Source organism: Hipposideros armiger, unplaced genomic scaffold (genome assembly GCF_001890085.2).
Source record: "Hipposideros armiger isolate ML-2016 unplaced genomic scaffold, ASM189008v1 scaffold_205, whole genome shotgun sequence".
NCBI classification, from domain to species: Eukaryota; Metazoa; Chordata; class Mammalia; order Chiroptera; family Hipposideridae; genus Hipposideros; species Hipposideros armiger.
This window is the reverse complement of record NW_017731555.1, coordinates 2,567,449-2,586,634: the sequence shown is the minus strand read 5'-3', so window position 1 is coordinate 2,586,634 and position 19,186 is coordinate 2,567,449. Positions and strand designations below refer to the sequence as shown.

At 37.8% G+C, this 19,186-nt stretch overlaps 1 protein-coding gene across 5 annotated transcripts in view; it reads left to right on the top strand.

Moving 5' to 3' along the window:
- Positions 1–19,186, top strand: part of RAPGEF4 (Rap guanine nucleotide exchange factor 4) — a 298,057-nt gene that overhangs the window by 106,947 nt on the left and 171,924 nt on the right. For 2 of the 5 annotated variants that reach the window (XM_019653713.1, XM_019653712.1), the window contains exon 1: positions 11,948–12,206. The exons of the other annotated variants lie outside the window; for them this stretch is intronic. The gene's annotated coding sequence lies outside the window, so the exon portion shown is untranslated. Of the gene's footprint in view, positions 1–11,947; positions 12,207–19,186 lie in introns of those variants that run through there. 5 annotated transcript variants of the gene reach the window in all.

The window sequence follows — 19,186 nt, the reverse complement described above, 5'->3', positions numbered from 1 at the left end:
TTTTTTTAATTGTGGTAAAATACACGTAACATGAGATCTACCATTTTAACCATGTTAAGTGTATAATTTAGTGGCATTAAGTACATTTATAATGTTTCGCAACCATTACCACCATCTAGTTCCAGAACTTTTTCATCACCAGATAATGAAACCACATACCCATTGAGCAGTCACTTCTTATTCCCCCTCAGCCCTGGCAACCAGTAATCTGCTTTCTCTCTCCAAGCAGACTTTTTAGGAAGGGGACTAGAAGGCACTGAGGCTGAGAATTAGGAGATGATATTGGGGATGATTAGGAGATGATTTGAAAAGATGTCTTTTCAAGTAAGGGCTCCTGTCTGTTTTTTTCCACAACAGAACAGCCCTCCTTATAGCAGCATGAAGGCAGACCTATAACTATGGCTCCTTTTGCAAAACTTTTGAACAACTTTATTGATGTGTATTTCATGTATTATAAAATGTACCCATTTCAAGTGTACAACTCAATGAGTATCTTTACAAGGTGATACAACATTATAATAGTTCAGTTTGAGAAGTTTCATCCTCCCAATAAGATCCCTCATGCTATGTACAGGAAATCCATCCCATTCTATCCCCAGGCCCAGGCAACCTTTCTATTTTCTGTCTCTATAAATTTGCCTTTTCTGAACATTTCATATCAGTGGAACCTTATGAAATGTGGTCTGTGTGTCTAGCTCCTTTCACTAAGCAATGTATTTTAAATTCTTCCACGGTGTAGTATTATGTTAGTCGGTATTTGTTTCTTATTTTTAATTGCCAAATAGTACTCCATTGAATGGATGTACCACATTTTATCCATGCATTCACCTGCAAACATTTTATGGGCCCAGCACATTCCCTCTGCTCAATGCTGCTGCTCTGTGCAAACATTTTAGAAGAAGTTTCTTTGTAAATTCGAGAGATGGATTGTTAAATGACTTCTAAGATCTTCACTCTCTAAGATTCTGCCCAAATAAAGTCTCAGAGGCAGACCCGAATTCTTAGGTGATTCATTGATTCAGCAAATATTTGTTGAGCCCTCATGGCCCATTCTCTGTGCTAGACACAGGGAATATGGTCCAGCACTCTTGGAATTTCTGCTCTCATGTAGGAGACAAAGCTCTTTTCACACCGTGCACAGCTCCCCTTCCGATGGGTCAAAAGGATAGACACATTCTAATGGGACTGATGATATTCAACCGCAGGCCGCTTTCTCTGTCCCCGCCCCCTTCTCACGCCGCACATGCTCTGTGCTCCCCCCACGTGCTCCCATTCCATGCTGAGTTTCCCACACATTGTTTTTTTGTAATTGCTTGTTGGCACGTCTCCCCTGTCTCTGGAATATAAGCAACTTGAGGACGGAATGGTGTCTGTTTCTATGTCCTGGGCATAGTACAGGGCGAGGCATGTTGAATGTGCCCAGTGGTCATTTGATGAATGGATGAATAAATCCCATTCTGGCAAACGTCAGGAGCAAATAGAAAAATTAGGGACACCCTGGCCTCTTCTGGTCTCTTGAGTTCTAGACACACTTGCTCTTCCCTCTGTAGTTACAGTCAGCAGTTGCATGGTTGTCTCTCCAGAATGAAGGCATAAGGACAGATGAGAAAATACAGTCATCTCCGGTTCTCTCTGCTCCTTGGAACACAGGCTTGACACCAACTTCTTACCACTGTCATTAGTATTTTAATGGTATCCGTCAGGTCACTCTGAGGACAAACTATTTAGAGAAACAATCTGAAAATGGTCTTGCATGGCAGGGTGACAGGTCCAGATGCCAGAGGTAGTGACTTAGAGTGGCTTCCCCAGCCGGTCTCCAGGCCCCTCCCTGCCACCACCCGGCTCTGCTCTGAGCTTCCTCCTTGACGCTGGTCTTGCCCTCAGTCATCCTGTCTGACCAGAAAGCCAAGAGCAGAAGGGACAGGACGCATCGTGTGTATTCCTGTGGGACGCCGGGCTGAAGGTGGACGAGAAGACCCAGGAAGCTAAACCAGGAGAGGTGCTTCATGTGGAGAAGAAAACAGGTGCTCTGAGGGCTTTGCTTGCCAGTGCTAGTGGCTGGGGTCTAATCAGAGTCCCATTAAAATGCCTGGGACAAAAGATTGAAAAGGGAAGGGACATGGACATGTCTAGACTCGGAGATAACTTGAAACTTTCAAAATAGACTGTAACTATTTTTAAGATTATGTTATTCTGTAGGATTAAATACGTATGTGTGATCTACTTTAATAGGACCATGTGTTAGTTTTGTCCATCTCAAGACAACTCTGGAGATTTTTCTCCCTCCATGGTCATTATGGTCATTGATTGGGACCCATTGGTTTGATCCATCACACATGTATGTCATTGGTAATTGGCAGTCTTCTGTGGAGGGTTTACTATGAGTCACCATGTCCCCCCTCCCCCAAAGAAGGACTCTTCATCCCTGGGTGGGCTACAGCTTGCTGGGTTCCATTTCTTTCTTCCCCTCCCCCCTCCTTTATTTCTTAATGGTAGATAAAGATTGAGATGCTAGTTGGAGAGAAATTACCTTGGGTTTGGGTTGATTCTATATTTCCTTAGCATCTTTGTCATTTAAAACGTGCTCATGCTTGAGGCACCCCAAATATATTCTATCAATTCTAAATTCATGCACAGAGGTAACATTCTCTGAGACCCAACCTCCAATGAAAGTGCCGTGACACCTCATCCTAATCTTGTGAATCAGAAGTCAGAGTATACATTCTTTTTTCTCCTTCTTCACAATCTGCCTGATAATTCACGCTGGATCGTCTCTGTTGAATTAGTAGTTTCATTTTTAGTGTAGAAATCAAGTTTAATTTAAGCTTACTTGCTATTTAAAGTAATAATGTGTTTGATTTAGCATTCTTAATTACCTTGAGTAAATTGCCTATAGAGACTCACCTAATTCATTTGTTTGTTCAAATTATTACTGTCATTTGCATATTTTGAAGGACACCACTTTAATGAAACACTGGGGTGGAGTCAGGGCAGATGATACTTTGTGTGGCAAATGCTAAGGTGATGGTTTCTCCACCCTAATCTGTTTGTTCAGCTGGCAGGTTTTAATCATCCTACTGAGTTTTCACAAAAGATCAAAGTTTTAGAAATCTTCGGTGTTGGAAATTCATTAGTAATGAAGTGTCTGGGAAGGAGACATGTAATAAATATGAGTAGCATTCGTGTCCAGCCAGGGCCTGCCACCTATGTGTCCCCCTTTAGCGTCTTATAATGAATATAGGATGCCTCTCCTCACCCCCAAGACATACTCCTTGAGGGTATATGTGACGGGATCGCATTTCTAATGCCTTTGAGGAACTTAACAAGAATTTGTTGGAAGGTTTGTTATTAGTGGGAAAATGTAATGTTGAATAAAAGCAATGATTTTATTATTCTGAGTGTATTATAATAATTAATCACTGTTAATAAATAACCACCTATAGGAGAGTGCTGTAGAGAACTTATACTGATAAATAGGTAAGAATGATTTCTTATTTGCATATCAGTTATTATAGGTTTCACAATGGATTTGAGCTTAGACTCTTGAGAAATGCTACCTTGATTGTTCTTTGGGAGCTTCTCTTTTTTAGCAGAGAGGAATGAAGGATTTCTTTATGGTTCTGATCAAGGTTGCTGGACAATTTGATTGAACCATTCTTCAATTTATTGACTTGAAGTAATTGCAGAGCCTAATCATTGGTTTCCCTCTTAAACTTTATAAGCTGATTCATAGTCTCCCTATAAAAAAATATGCTAGAGCATAATAGGACACATTGCATTAATTTAAATATCTCCAGGTTTCCTATAACCAAAACATGGAAAACATTCTATCAAGAGCCCTTCATTAGTTTTAGTTATATACTAAAAACATCTCTGAATGATGTGGCCAGAAGGCATATCTCAAATAGGAAACATCCTCTATTTTATACTAATGGATTATTTGTAGAGAAAGTGTATATGCATCTTATGGAACACTCATAATGAAAGTAAATGAATAACAGAATCAGTTTTTTGATGTTTGCCCTCCAGTCTGGGGCTCTATGATAAAGGCAGGCAGATTGCTCCCTTCCCCGCCTGGTTGAGCCTGCATCCTAATGTGATCTCTTTGTTTATGAAGCCCTGGTCCAGCATCCAGAACGCATGCCCTTTTAGACTCTCTCTTCGTTGTGATGGAAAGGATGCTATTCTGAGACTCAAGAGACTTGCTGTGGTCACTTCATAATCCTGTGACCTGGGCAAGTTACTTCTCCAGACTTCATTTCCCTTACCTGGAAAGTGCTTGTCTGAATGAGGTACTTTGTAAGGTCATTCTGATTACAATTCTGTGCTTCTAGTGGTAATGAATTGTCTCTGGTCCATATTCCTCTTGGTGGTCTCCATGCATCCGGGAATGGGATTTGGGGAAGCCTGGAGTAAAGGTGCCATCAGAAGGCATGAGTTAGAGGGTCGGCGGGGGCACCCAGGCCTCTGCCTTGTCAGTGCTCTGGGTTCTGATGAGCCTAAGCCTGATGATAGACTGAGCCTTACCTGACATGGGTTTTTAATTCTCCCCGCTATCCACTTGGGGTAGGGGAGGTGTGGATGCTGAGAAGGATCTTAGAGGCAAACATATCTGGAACATGCCCTTGATGTCTAAAATAAAACTCTACCTTTGTTTAAAGAGCACAAAGGAGGAATTCATTTAATCTCATTATGACTTTTAAATGCTGATATAGTTTTTGCATTAGTAAGGGATTTTTCTTTATTTTTAAATTAAAATGTAAAAATGTTAATGAATATTAAAAATTCAAACTATATTCAAGAGATATTAACTGAAAAAAAAAAGCTTCTTTCCACTGTGACTATCTAGGGTTGTCTGCTATTAATACTTTTATTCATATATTTCCAGAAAATGTTCTATGCACATATCAACTCAATTATTATATAATATATGCATGTCTTTTTTGCCTCAAAAATTGAATTATACTGTAAATACAATTATGCCAACTGCTTTTTTTTTTTTACTTAAATGTCTTTCATGGCTATTCTGCCGTGAGAATATTTATAGCTCACAGCAAGGTATGTGTTCTTTAAAACCAACAACTGGATTTGTTTGTATAACTGTGTAGACATATTCGATCATATTTGTATATAAAGCGTAACTCTGTAGATAGTGTCACACTGTAATGCACCTCATCGTTATGCTTTAGGAATGTTAGTGAGAACTGGCCATTCTCTAGGTATTCCAGTGTTATGTGCCCTGAACTCTTCCATAACCTGGGCCCTGGAATGAAGATAACCTTATTCTCTAAGGTAGCTCTCTATTAGCTATTCTGACTAATAAACCTATACTCACGGCCAATGAGCTAATCTGTGACCCTTGCAGATTTTATACTTAGATGTATTTTTTAAATTTTTACTAAATGCTTATATAATGCTTATGGTGTATGAAGCACAGTTCTAAATACATTTCAACTTTAAACTCATTTAATCCTTGTAACAATTATATGAGGTAGGTACTATTATTATCCCATTTAGATTCCTTATAATTTTTCTATTAGAACAGTCATGTCACCTGAAATAATGGGGGTTTTATTTCTTGCTTTCTAATCTTTATTCCCTTTATTTATTTTTCTTGTCTTATAGAAGTGTTGAGAGTGGACATCCTTTCCTTGTTACCGAGCTTAGAGGAAAAGCATTCAATATGTCACCATTAATATGATTTTAATTGCAAATTGAGGGAATCTTCTATTTTTAATTTGCTGAGAGTTTTTATCATGAATTGGCATTGAATGTTGTCAGATGCTTTTTCTGAATGTGTTAAAATTCTACATGGCTTTTCTCTTTTATTCTGGTAATATGGTAAATTATAATGATTGATTTTTAAATGCTGAAGCTGTGTTACATTTCTGAGATAAACTCTACCTGGTCATGATATAAAAAGGATGATTGTCCTCATTATATAAAACTAGACTTTATCTGCTAATATTTTTTAAGGATTTTTGTGCCTATATGAGCATTACTTTTTCCTTAAATGATTGACAGAATTCACAATGAAATAATTTGTTCTGGGGTTTTCATTATGGGAAGGGTTTTGATAATATATTCAATAACTTTAATAAATATTGTGCTATTAAGAATTTAACTTTATCTTTTGTCTATTTTGGTAAATTCTATTTTTTTAGAGATTCGTCCATTATAGTTACTTATTATCCTTTTAATGTATTTGGATCTCTAGAGAGATCTTCTTTTTCATTCCTGTTACTGGTCATATGTATTCCCTTTTAAATTTTTCTTGATCAATCTAGCTAGGAGTTTATCAATTTTGTTGATATTTTAAAGAACCAACCTTTAGTTTTCTTAATTTTCTTTCTTGTTTTCCTGTTTCACTGATTTTTGCTCTTTTTATTTTTTAATTAAAACAGATAGTTAACAAACAATGTTTATCCATTCAGGTGTACACCATAGTTCTTCTACATTTATTCTTCAACATACCTAAAGAAGTGATCACCATGATTAGTCCAGCAACCATCTGAAACTGTACCACACTATCACAATATTATTGACTATATTCCCCATGCTGTACACTATATCCCCATGATTTATTTGTTTTATACGTGGAAATTTGAACCTACTATTCCCCTTCACCTTTTTCCCACCTTTAAACTTTTCAATTACAGTTAACTTTCAGTATTATTTTATATTAATTTTAAGTGTGCAACATAGTGGTTAGACATTTGTATAATTTAAGAAGTGATCCCCCTGACTAGTCTAGTGCTCAGCTGGCACTATACATTGTTATTGCCATATCATTAACTATATTCCCTATGCTTTGCTTTACATCCCCATGGCTATTTTGTAACTACCAATTTGTATTTCTTAATCCCTTCCCTTTTTCACCCTGCCTCACAACCCTCTCCCATCTCTCAACCCAACAAATCTAGTACCCATCTGATACCATGCATAGTTATTACAGTATTATTGACTATATTCCTTATGCTACACTCTACATCCCCGTGACTACTTTGTAACAACCAGCTTGTATTTCTTAATCCCTTCCCATTTTTCACCCACCCCCAAAACGCCCCTCCCATCTATCAAAATAGTTGCCTAGCTTTGAGCAATAGAGGTCTGAGTCCCTGCCCAAGCTGAGCTGTCACTGAACTGCCAACAGGTGGCAGGATGGCTTAGCTATAAAAACAAAACAAAATAAAACAAAAACCAAAATGTTTTCTGTATCTATGAGTTTGATTCTGTTTTGTTTGTTTCTTTAGATTCCACATACATATAGAATCACACTGCATCTGTCTTTCTCTGTCTGATACTCCATTCAGGACAATACCCTCCAGGTCCATCCATGTTGCCGCAGATGGCAAGAACCCATTCCCTTCCCTGGCCGAGCAATATTCCATTGTGTATATGTACCACCTCCTCTTTATCCATTTGTCTATCAACAGACACCCAGGCTGCCTCCACATCTTGGCCATTGTAAACAATGCTGCAATGACATGGATGCACATGTCCCCTCGAAGTAGCATTTTGGATTTCTTTGGATAAATACCCAGAAGTGGGATTACTGGGTTCTTTGTTGTCTCTTCTTATAGCCTTTGTTTTAAAATCTATTTTGTCTGGTATAAGTAGTGATACCCCAGCTTTTTTTTTTTTCCATTTCCATTTTTATGAAATAACTTTTTTCATCACTTTACTTTTAGTCTGTATGTGTCTTGCAATCTGAAGTGAGTCTCTTATAGACAGCATCTGTAAGCATATGTAAGGGTTTTGTTTTCTTATCCATTCAGCCACCCCATGTCTTTTGATTGGAGGATTTAATCCATTTACATTGAAAGTAATTGTTGATAGATATGTAGTTATTGCCATTATATTATTTGTATTTTTTATCTTTTTTTTTTTTTCATTTTAAAGAAGTCTCTCTAAAATTCCTTGTAATACTGGTTTGGTGATGATGAACTCCTTTAGCTTTTCCTTGTCTGGGAAGCTCTTTATCTGTCTTTCGATTTTAAATGATAGCCTTGTTGGGTAGAGTAGCCTCGGTTGTAGGTCCTTGCTTTTTGTCCCTTTGCATGTTTCCTGCCAATCCCTTCTGGCCTGCAAAATTTCTGTTGCGAAATCAACTGACAGTTTTATGGGAGCTTCCTTTTAAGTTACTAGTTGCCTTTCTCTTGCTGCTCTTAGGATTCTCTCTTTGTCTTTAACTTTTGGCATTTTAATTATTATGTGTCTTGGTGTGGATCTGTTTGGGTTCATCCTGTTTGGGACTCTGTGCTTCCTGGGCTTGTATGTCTACAAGTATTTCCTTCACTAAGTTATTTCTTCAAATAGGTCTCAGTCCCTTGTTTTCTTTTTTCTCCTTCTTGTACCCCTATGATCTGAATGTTGTTACGCTTGATGTTGCCCCAAAGGTCTGTTAAACTATCCTCATTTATTAAAATTATTTTTGCCTTTTGCTGTTCTGATTGAGTGTTTTCTGCTACCTTGTCTTCCAAATCGCTGATTTGATTCTCTGCTTCATTTAGTCTTCTGGTGATTCTTTCTAGTGCAGTCTTCATTTCAGTTATTCTTTACTTTTGACTGGTTCTTTTTTATGGTTTCTATGCCTTGTTTATGCTTACTATCTCTTTGTTGAAGTTCTCACTAAGTTCCTTGAGCATCCTTATAACCAATGTTTTGAACTCTGTCTCTTAGGTAGGTTGTTTGCCTCCATTTCGCTTAGTTCTTTCTCTGGAGTTTTCTCCTGTTCTTTCATTTGGGATCTATTTCTTTGTTTCCTCATTTTGACTTCCTCTCTGTGTTTGCTTCTGTGTAGTCGATAGATCTGCTACATCTCCCAGTCTTGCCGAGTGGCCTTATGTAGTAAGAGCCCTGTAGGGCCCATTGGCACATTCTCCCTGGTCACCTGCTCTAGGAGTGTCCCTTGTGTGGGCTGTGTGTGTCATCCTGTTATATTTGAGCCTTGATTGCTATTGGCACATCAGTGGGTGGGATTGACCCTAAAGCTGACTGGCTGTGGGGTTTTGCCATGTCCTTCTGTGTGTGTGTGTGTGGGGGGGTCTTATCACATGGAACAAGATTGACCCTAGTGGGCTCTGGTGCCTGTTGAAACTACTCTTTGGGTGTCCACTTGCTCCAGTGCAGGCCCACGGCTGGCTACTGCCTGTGACTGGTCAGGGACTGTCTGATAGGAGCTACAAAGTGATCCACTGTTGGTTGCTGCCTGTGCTGTACCTGAGGCACATGGGAGAGGTTACACTGTGAACCGAGGATGGCTGCAACTGGTACCAGGCCTGGGGTACCTCCACCAAAAACCAGGGTGCATCAAGGCCTCCTGCTGGTTGCTGGCTCCTGTAAGGTTTCTGTAAGGCTTTAATGCTGAAAATTTTTGGAACAGTGTCAAGAAGTATAAGCAATGCTCTGGGACCTAGGGAGCCATATGGTGTCACTTCCTTATGCGCTGGACTGGTCTTAAGATCTCATTACTCAGTGGATACTTCATATGTCTTTGGGTGTTTACATTATTTTGTGTCCAAGTTTATATACAAGTTGCATGAAAAGATTGTGTTGCTCTTGGTTAACTGCAAGGTAGATCTTTAGTAGATCTGGGGTTTTGAAAAACCCCATTATTTTAAGGGTTCTGTGATATGGGGCTCCTTGGGCTATCCAGCTTACTTAGAAACTAGTGAAGTTTATGACATGATTCTTTTAGTGATTAAAATAAAGAGAACTTTTAAAGAAGAGTAATATCAACAATATTAAAATGAATACATAGGAGTTATTTATTGAAGAAACTCACAGCCATAATTATGAGATAGGCAGTTGACCTTAGGAAATATAAGTCTAGTGAGGGGTATAAATGTCTAACAATTACATTGTTTTGTACGCCTGGAACTGTATGTATATATATATATATATATATATATATATATATATATATATATATATATTATATATATATATATATATGTGTGTATATGTATATTATATGTATATATATATATTTAGTTCCAGGTGTACAAAGATTAATTTAGCTGATATGAATAATAAGCCTTGGAAACAACAACAGGACCAAGCTTGAGCTTGGTTTAGAGTTTCTGCTCTTTCTTGAATATGTCCCTTTTTATTTTCTAGCTTAAGTCTGTTTTAGTTAACATTCACCAAATGATTAATTTTATCTCATTCTTCTTACCCTTTGATTTTATCTTCAGTTTGCATTTTCGAGTCTGGCTTCATATTGATTTTGTCATAGTTCATAAGTTGATTTGCAAAGTAGTGAAATCTCTTCATGTATGTTACTTTCAGACTAAAGGAAAAGGCCTATGTATTTGCTTTTGGAATTCTCTCGGCATACCACATAGTGCTCAGATACCACACTTGAGCTGACTGGTCAGTAAAGAGCAGGGGTTCAATACTTGATTGATTGATGATTCTGAATTCCAGCCAGTCAGTTCTGGGAAGGTGGGCTTATCTTCCAAGTGAAATAAAACTGAGTCCTTGAAGGCCATCATAAAGATTTTGGCTTTCATCCTAAGAATAACGGGAAGCTATACAGAGTTTTAAGCAGCTGAGTGACAAACGCAGATTTAAATTTTTTAAATAATTACTCTGCATGTTTGTGGAGCAGTTCAGTATAACCAAGTTCTATAGTATAGAACTTAACATTCAAAACATTTAAAGTTTAATCCAGGGATACAATCTAGAAGGACTGATACCCTGGATAGTTTTCAAGAAGCCCTCTGAGTATTATTATTCTGACTGCAATTTTTAAAAAAGTTGAGAAGCAGAAAGTTTGGTATTGATTTTTGTTGTTGTTCATTTCGAGGGCCTGGAATATAAGTATTTTACATTTGTGATAAGAGAAATTTTATTTTTATAATGAAACCCTGGAACAATACAAATATCAACAAATGAGAGAATTGAATATTGTAAAGCTACTTAAAATGGCAAGTCTATATTTTATGCCTATATGCAAATAGATATATCATAATTTGTTAATTTTCAAAAGCAAAATTAAAAATGCAGTATACATGTTTAAAATTATTAAAACAATCATGTTTTCTCTTAACAAAAATACATTAAAATAGAGATGAAACTTGTTATACTTTATTACCCACCAAATTCTGTTGCTTAACGGCTATTTAAAAGTTTTGTTGCTAAAAGTGAGAAAATAGACCTGATATTATTTCAGTAATCATTGGCAATCTGAGTTAAAAGCATTGAGATGCTGCTAAGACAACAACATTTTCAAGAGGTTACAAACTTTCATATGAAAATATATTGATGTTTCCTCTTCTCAAACATTTGTAGAGAAGTACAAAATTTTAAAAGTGTCTTAAAGAAAGGAGTTGACAATTCCTGATTAAATAAAGCCTTTCGCTCTTCCTTCCGCTGCTGTTCGTTGATAGGTTACAGCAAGGTTAATCATGATTTGTTTGATTGATTCTCCCAAGTTTTTACAGGAATGGGATTTTATGCTTCTTGTTTGCAACTTGCTAAAAATCATAGCACTTATATGCCTCATTAAAATAAACATTTAAGCTTATATAAGCAAAACTAACATGAGTAGACAAAGGAAGAGATTTCTCAGGAAAAAAATTGCCACTGAAAGGTGCACTGCACCCAGGGCAGTAAGTGGAATATCAAGTTACTCTGTTTTTGTAAATAGTGTCAATTCTGTATTCTGGGCTGAAAAACTGTCAAGTGACAGCTCTCTCTAGTATTTCCTGAGGCCAACTGTACCATTTTAGAGAATAAATCATAAATAGACCTTTGAACTAAGACAGTCTCGCTGGACCTATCCTTTTGCGACTGACTTCCAGTCTCAATGGGATATTGAAGGGGAGGCTCAATAGAATAAACAGTGGAATCCTTGTCTGGGAATGACTGCCTGGCAATTGTTTCATGGAAAACAGGGAGGGGTGGGGGACAACAACCCTGCTCTGTTCACTGGCTCTTTAATTTAGATTGCCAATGATAAAGCCAGAGCTACAGCTAAAGAAAGGTAGGATGCATACGCAGAAACATTAGTGCTAATATGCTGCAGAAAGACAAGATAAATCAGCCCAGCTCTCATACATCACTGAGGGAGAAGCTGATTGCAACTTGACCATGTGCCTGAGTAGTCCCATCAGTGAGAAGAGCAGAACATGGATTAAAAAACACTAGAATGTACCTTTAGGGCTCCTGCCGTGCTGGACCTGGGAGAAGTGTCTGGTGTAAGTTTCAGCGTTTTATTCACCTATTTGTGTTCACCAGTGTGTTCCCTGCTGAGAGCTCGTTTTTCTTTCCGTTTTCATGGAAGCTTCAAGCATGTTTATTTACAGTCGTAGACTTCATTTTGTATAAATGTAATATCAACCTAATAAAAGTTCTTTACAGAAGACAGCTTAGCTCAGTGTTTATCCAGGAGGGAAATGTGGAAAAGTGATGGTTATCATTAATATCTATAGGACTGGCAGGGGTGAGTTTTGTTTTTCTTTTTTTGTTTTGTGGAGAGGTGAGGAATAGAAGGGTAGATTTGAAACTAAAAACTCCATTCTTTTGCCATTTGTTTTTTTTTTAAAATGTATCGGTAACCCAGCATTTCACTCCTGTGGTCTTTTGTTTTGAAACACTGTTTGAATATGTAAGCCAGACTGCTCGAAACGCATTATATTTTATGACTGGGATGTTTGTATTGTTTCATATCTGTTATTAGACAAAATAATCATAAAGGATGTTTTCCATGGACCTTTTTATATTCCAAAATTAAGTACAGATGGTAATTTCCAGCAGTTTTAAAAATTTGTCAATTATTTAATTTAGCCTCACTTAAGCATCTGCACAGGGAGAAAGCTGAGATGGTGCAGAAACTGAATAAGCATTGATTGCTCGTCTGAATTGCATCTTTCAAGTTTTTGCCTCAAATCTCTGATTTCACAGTTTATTTTTACCAAATTAGATTATCATATTTCATTATCGAGACCGTGAATGGAATGGGTGGAACTCTCTCTGATAGCCTGCATTTCCAGTTATAACAGCGCACAGAGCGCCTGATGATTGTCACTCTGAGGGAAATTCTCAGGCCGGCTCCTGGAGAAGGTTGCTTAAATAATGCATTGGAAAGAGCAAGGCAAGGCAGGATTTATGGCCCAGACACCGAGTTCGGGCCTTTGTTCAGAGGAGAGACTACATAAGTGTGAGCATATAACATATATTCCAAGGCTCCAGGGAAAGGAAATGAGTAGCCACCTGGTGCTGTCTACATGTTATTTCAAAACGAGCCTCAAAACAGTCCATTGAGCCTATAGTGCAGTGTGAAGGAGGGAAGAAGGGACAACTTGAAGTGTCCACTGCAAATAGAATCCCCTGACTGAAAATTCCATGGGGCAGACACAGGAAGTGAATATTATACAGCGAGCAGGGTGGCCCTAGAGAAAGCGCATGGTTGACTGATGCAAAGCAGCATGGCAGTCTACTAGGAAAGGCTAAACCTTGACCAAACCGCAGCATTCTATATCCTATGTCTTCCATCTTGTCCTAATTAGAGGACGATGTCTGCTGAATCCTAATCTCCTTAATTGTTGATAGAGCAGGCATGCGATTTGCTATAAATACACATGAACATTCATTTCTGAAATAATGGCTGTTGCCAAATATATTAGACCGACAGGAGAGCTGGACGAGGGAAGGCTGTGCTGAATAGTTGAGTTTGGGAGGTAATGGACCAGTTGAAAATCATTGCACAGCTGGGCCAGCAGCTGCACCCAGTGCTCTGTCAAGTTTGGCCTCTAATTTCCTTGAACTTGTCCTTGTTTACCAAAATGATGAACATAGCAAGAACTTGTTTCAAATGAGCCCATTGCAAGCAAGCAAAAAAAAAAAAAATGACCCTTTCCAAGGAGTCTTTGTTGAGGTATTTAGTCAACAGAGCAGTGCCAAATGAGGTATTGATTCGGCAGTGAGAAGTTTGAATAATCATAAAAATAAAAAAGCAAAGACAAAGTTGTAGAATGAGGTAAGCTGGCAGGAGACCACAGTCCATTAAAAGGCTGTATTAGGTCATCACTGTCCTAACCAGAGGACCTATGGAAAAATCCCATAATAATATCCAGCAATAATTACCTTGTAGTTAGGAAAAAATAAATAGGCCTGTGGGATTGGAAAGCAGCCCAGTAATTGCAACATCTTTTTTTCCTAACAGTGTATTGTTCTGATAATCTTTGGGACTGGGTCAGGAGGAAGTGTAAGAAAGAGCGTTTTATATTAAGAAGCGTCCTATGACTAAACAATGCCATTAGTGGCAAGCCCAAAATGAGAGAGTAGCAAGGACCCTTCTTCCATTCCCTGGTCCTGGCTTGAGCAAGTATTTATGTAGCACATACTCCAGATCCAGCATGTTCTAGATACATACTCTAATCAACTAGATTATGAACTCTTTGAGAGCAGACACTTGGGATTCATACTTCTCTTGTATAAATCCCATCTCTTGAAAATCATTGCCCTTGATATGGTAATAATTGTAAGTCTGCCTAGTTCCTTGATTTTAAGGAGATTAAATATTGAATCTTTTTTATGCAAATGCTTTATTTTCTCTTCCCTTCTCAGATCTGAGGGCCAATGACTTGATCACTTAGAAGTTAGGAGATCTTAGACAAAATACTGAACCTCTGGGAGGGTTAGTTTCCTCATGTGTGAAATGAAGAAAAGTAACATTCATCATGCAGGATTGTGAGAATTAAGGGAGATGTGCCTAAATGTGTAGGAGGTGCTTTCCTGCCCACACAGGAGCCAAGCAGGACAGTTTACTATATGGATTGAGTGTGTGGTGGGACATGGGGGTTGGGAGTGGGGAGAGAATGAGCAGGCATGACAGGAAAGCCGGCTAAAAGGGTGCAACAGAACCTCCAGTGACAATGTGACCTGAGACAGGATGGTGCCAGTGGGGACATGGAGAAAAGGATGAATCTGAAATAATGTCTCAAAGGGAAAATTGACAGACTGTGGCAACTGATTATATTAAAGTAGGGTGAAGAAGATGAAGAAGAAGAAGGAAGGCTATAAAGAAGAAATAGTCATGGTGCTGAGGGAAAAGATTATGAGTTTGTAATAATAGAAACGCATGATGTGTGTATGTGTGTGTGTGTGTGTGTGTGTGTGTTCTCCAAAACCTAAAAAGCTAAAACAATACAGTCCTTCAGAGACTTACAAACCAAGAAAACATAAGAAGAGAGAAAAGGAAGTTGGAGTACCTTATTAGTTAACTTATGTAAAGTGGAAAAAAATCAATAATAAACCGATAATATAAGACTATTGTTGACAATAGAGTGAGAATTCAAAGAATTTGCTTAAAATGGCAAATCTATGTTTGGATTTTTTCCCAGACAAGACCCACAATCATCAAATAATAAGGCTCTTTTGCAATCTTGGAGCTTATTTAAGTTTTCCTGAGTTAAAAAAAAATGCCACTGAGGGGATACAAATAGTGTCAGGGTTGGGAAGAAAAAGAGCACAAGGAATAGAAATTCTCAAAATAGCTTTAAAGAGGAGATGAGATCTAAAAGATGATTGGTTGACCTTTCAGAACTTAACCATTCATTATGACTTGACAGAAAGTTTGGCCACTGTTATTCCTTAAGAAACTTATTGGGATTTTTCAGGAAATTCAAGCAGGAATCAAAACTATATCAAACCCCCCAAATGGCAAATAGGTTGTGGTTCAGAAGCTCATTTGTATATCTTTTATATATCTTTTATAGAAACAATGTTGTAAATATCTTTGAGCTGCTTTTCAAAAGTTTTTTCAACTCATCCTATGACAGAAGGCATGCACATTTGCAGTAAAAAGTTCATAGCAAAAGGACTTTCTATGTTAATAATTAAAATATAAGCATTAACCGCAAGAATGGAAAATGTTTTGAATGCTCGTGCTTGGGAAAATGCAGGTTAATTACAAGATGGTATGGGCTGTGGCTACTTTAAAATTTATGTCCACTTTCACTGACTTTATGAGACTTTGATTTTTTTAATTTTGAAATGTACGGATTTCCTTATTTCAGGCATATCATGAATTTTACCTTGAACGATATCTGCCATGACCAGGGTTTTTTCCACAAATTGACAAAGAAAAGCAATGAGGATGAGAAAAAAAGTGTGAGGTGTGCATGTGTGTGTGTGTGTGGAGGGGGGGGGCGGGGGGAGAGAGAGAGAGAGACCAAGACCTAGCTGGGGCAAAAGTTGAAATTGAGACGGGAAAGAGCAGGTTTAAAGAATGAATGAGAAAGATATTTCATGAAGGGAAATTACGGGAGTTTGGAACATTGAGCAGAGGAATACATAGGAATGTGCATGCTGCTCTTTTTAAAAATTTTTTATTGAGTATTACAATTTTATTTTATTTATTTTATTTTATTATTAGTTTCAGGTATACAAAACAATGCAATAGTTATCCTTTTCACCCCTCACAAAGTGACAACCCCTTTACCCCCTGCTCTTGAGTAAGAAATAAGATGGAAGGATATGGGCCTAATAGCTCCCTGGATGAGCCACCAGGGGGTGCTTAAGATGCAGAGAAATTGATTCTTGAGTAGATGCTGCTGCTCCTGTGACTGATAGGCCCGGGTAATCTACTAGGAACCTTTGGTCCCCTTTAGTTTCCCCTGTTAGCCCCCTCTTATCTTCATTTCCTTCCCTGTGCAGTTTGGATACCACGGACTATCACTTCAGCCACTCTCTCCTCAGTTCTCCCAGTTATTCATTCAATAAAGATTTATTGAGTGATTCTTATTTTTCAGGCATTATTGTTTTGGATACTTAGAAATGAACAAAGCAGACCTATGCCTGCTCTCGGCACCTACCAGGCCAAATACCAACCCTTAGTCAGTCTAATTGTATGCTTTCTCCTGCCTCCAACTAGACTGCTAAGCATGGCTAGAGAACATCATACCATTGTCCCAGTTGATGGAGATTTACTACCTCCAATCTCAACCGGACCCTCAGTATAGCTCAGTGATCCTTATATGTTTTTCTAATACACTTCTGCCAGTCTCCGCAAAACCTATTTGAAGACTTTCCCACTTTCCTCAAATCTTTGACCAAACCACCTCCCTCCTCACCTGCAACAGACACCCTTACCTCTTACCATGCAAAATTTCAGCTTCCAGCCACCAAATCTGTTATCCACATGACCCGAATAAAACCAATTGCCTTGAGGACAGTTCAACACAGTCAGTCAAATCTGACTCCAGAAAGCTTGTACTGAAAGTTTCTTGAGGAGTCAACCAGCACCAAGCAGGGAGCTAATCTCATAACACACAGCCAAATTTCCTAAAAATCGTCTTCACACATCTTTCTCTCCAAAGTCTGACTCTTCGTGGCAGCTATCAATTTATTCTCTTTCTCTATCCTCCTCCCTTGCCCCCAAACTACTCACTTTTTCTTCTGACCTCTGTTTGTCTTCTTTCATTCTTTCATAGGTAGAGCAAACCAGTCTATCTTGGTGTCTATCTTTTCCTCCCAGTGCTTACCTTGGGCAGCACAAGTCAGCAAGCAAATTATCCTTATTCTGAAGAAAAGGAGGAAGGCATTGCAAATATTGGTGATTTAATATATAATATTAAATCTAAATTAGTTAAATTAAATCAAACTTAAAAATTAAATATAAATTTTAAATATATATATATATATATATACATATATGGACTATTAAAAATATATATATATATATATTTTAATAGTCCATTGTGTTCATCCATTCCATCTTTGCTCAAGTTAAAATAGAAGAGGTCTTCCTCTTCTGATTCCTTCACTGTGTTCTGCACCCCATTCACTCCCATCTTCTTGAGGTGCTTGCTTTATGCACAATTTCCTCTATCTTTCAACGTTTCATCTCTACTGGATTTTTCTCATCAGAGTGTAAATGGGATCCAACCACTCCAATCTTTAAAAAAACAGGACAAATCCAAACCTTCATCATCCCCACTTTTGTCTAGTTTTCTAACTTGCTCTCCCTTTTTCTAGGCAAACTTCTTAAAGTTTGCTAATTGCTCTTCTTTCCCGAAAAACCTCCTTAAAACAGGGGGCTGAAACTCTAATCTTTAAACCTTCCTACATTCTTTCTTACTCTATTGTTTATAGTATGAACTTCATGGAATTTGTTCTTCTAATGAAACCAAAGTTTTGAAACTCAAAAGCCTTTTCTGTCCCAAAGCTGGTTATTAGGAAATGCTTTCACTTTCTGTGCTTTGAATTAAATAATATTTATTTAGACACTCCATTGACTTCTTTGTTTCCTTGAGGTCTTTTTGTGTCCTTGGGGCAATTGAATGACCCCGAGGCAATGTGAGGGGGAAGGGGGAGGGGTGGAGTAAAAGGTCAGTGACCTAGTTTTACTTGTGATCCAATGAATCTTCCAAGAGAAATTAGCCTTGAACCTAAATATGAGGGTCCAAGATAACTTCTTCACTTATCGAAACAGGTTCCTTATCGTCTGAAATACACCTCTATCACTTTAAAGCTAGAAATGATTGGAAGATTCTAATTTTTCAGTACTTTATGAGGGAAATGGATTTATGAGTGAGGGTATGGCTACTTGTTGGGTATTTATCATAAATCATGGTGAGAGAACTAAATCTATTGGCGTTGTCCAGTTTCATCCTGATCAAATAGGCACAAACTAATGTTCATCCAGGCCAATCTGTAAAGGTGAAGGGGGTAACATTTAAGAAATCATTTTGAACCTTTGAGCTCCACATCCACTTTGGAAAGGTTTCATGTGACACGGAAGAAATCTAGTGATTTCGGTCAGAAAAATAAATGTTTACATTGCTTACTTAACATTCTTAAAGCCATTTTTGTTGGAGAATATTTGAACTTTCAAGAGAAAAAGACAGTGGAATATGTCCCATATGTTGAAATCATGTCATACCTAAGTTAATCCAAATTTTAACTATTAATCAATGACAGTGAAACTAGTGAATGTGTGACATGCTTCAGTTGTTGAGCTCCTATCATCCAGGCATGCAATTGCATTTTGAACAGATTGGAATCAAACGAACAGATTATTGGACCACCTAACAAAACAACACACCGCTAATCAATCTCTGGAATAATAAAAGCATGAATTAAATTTTTCTGATCAATATTATTCATACAACGCATATCCTTAATGATAGTGCTTAACTGAAGGACAGACCTTTGCTTCAAGTTTCATTTGCAA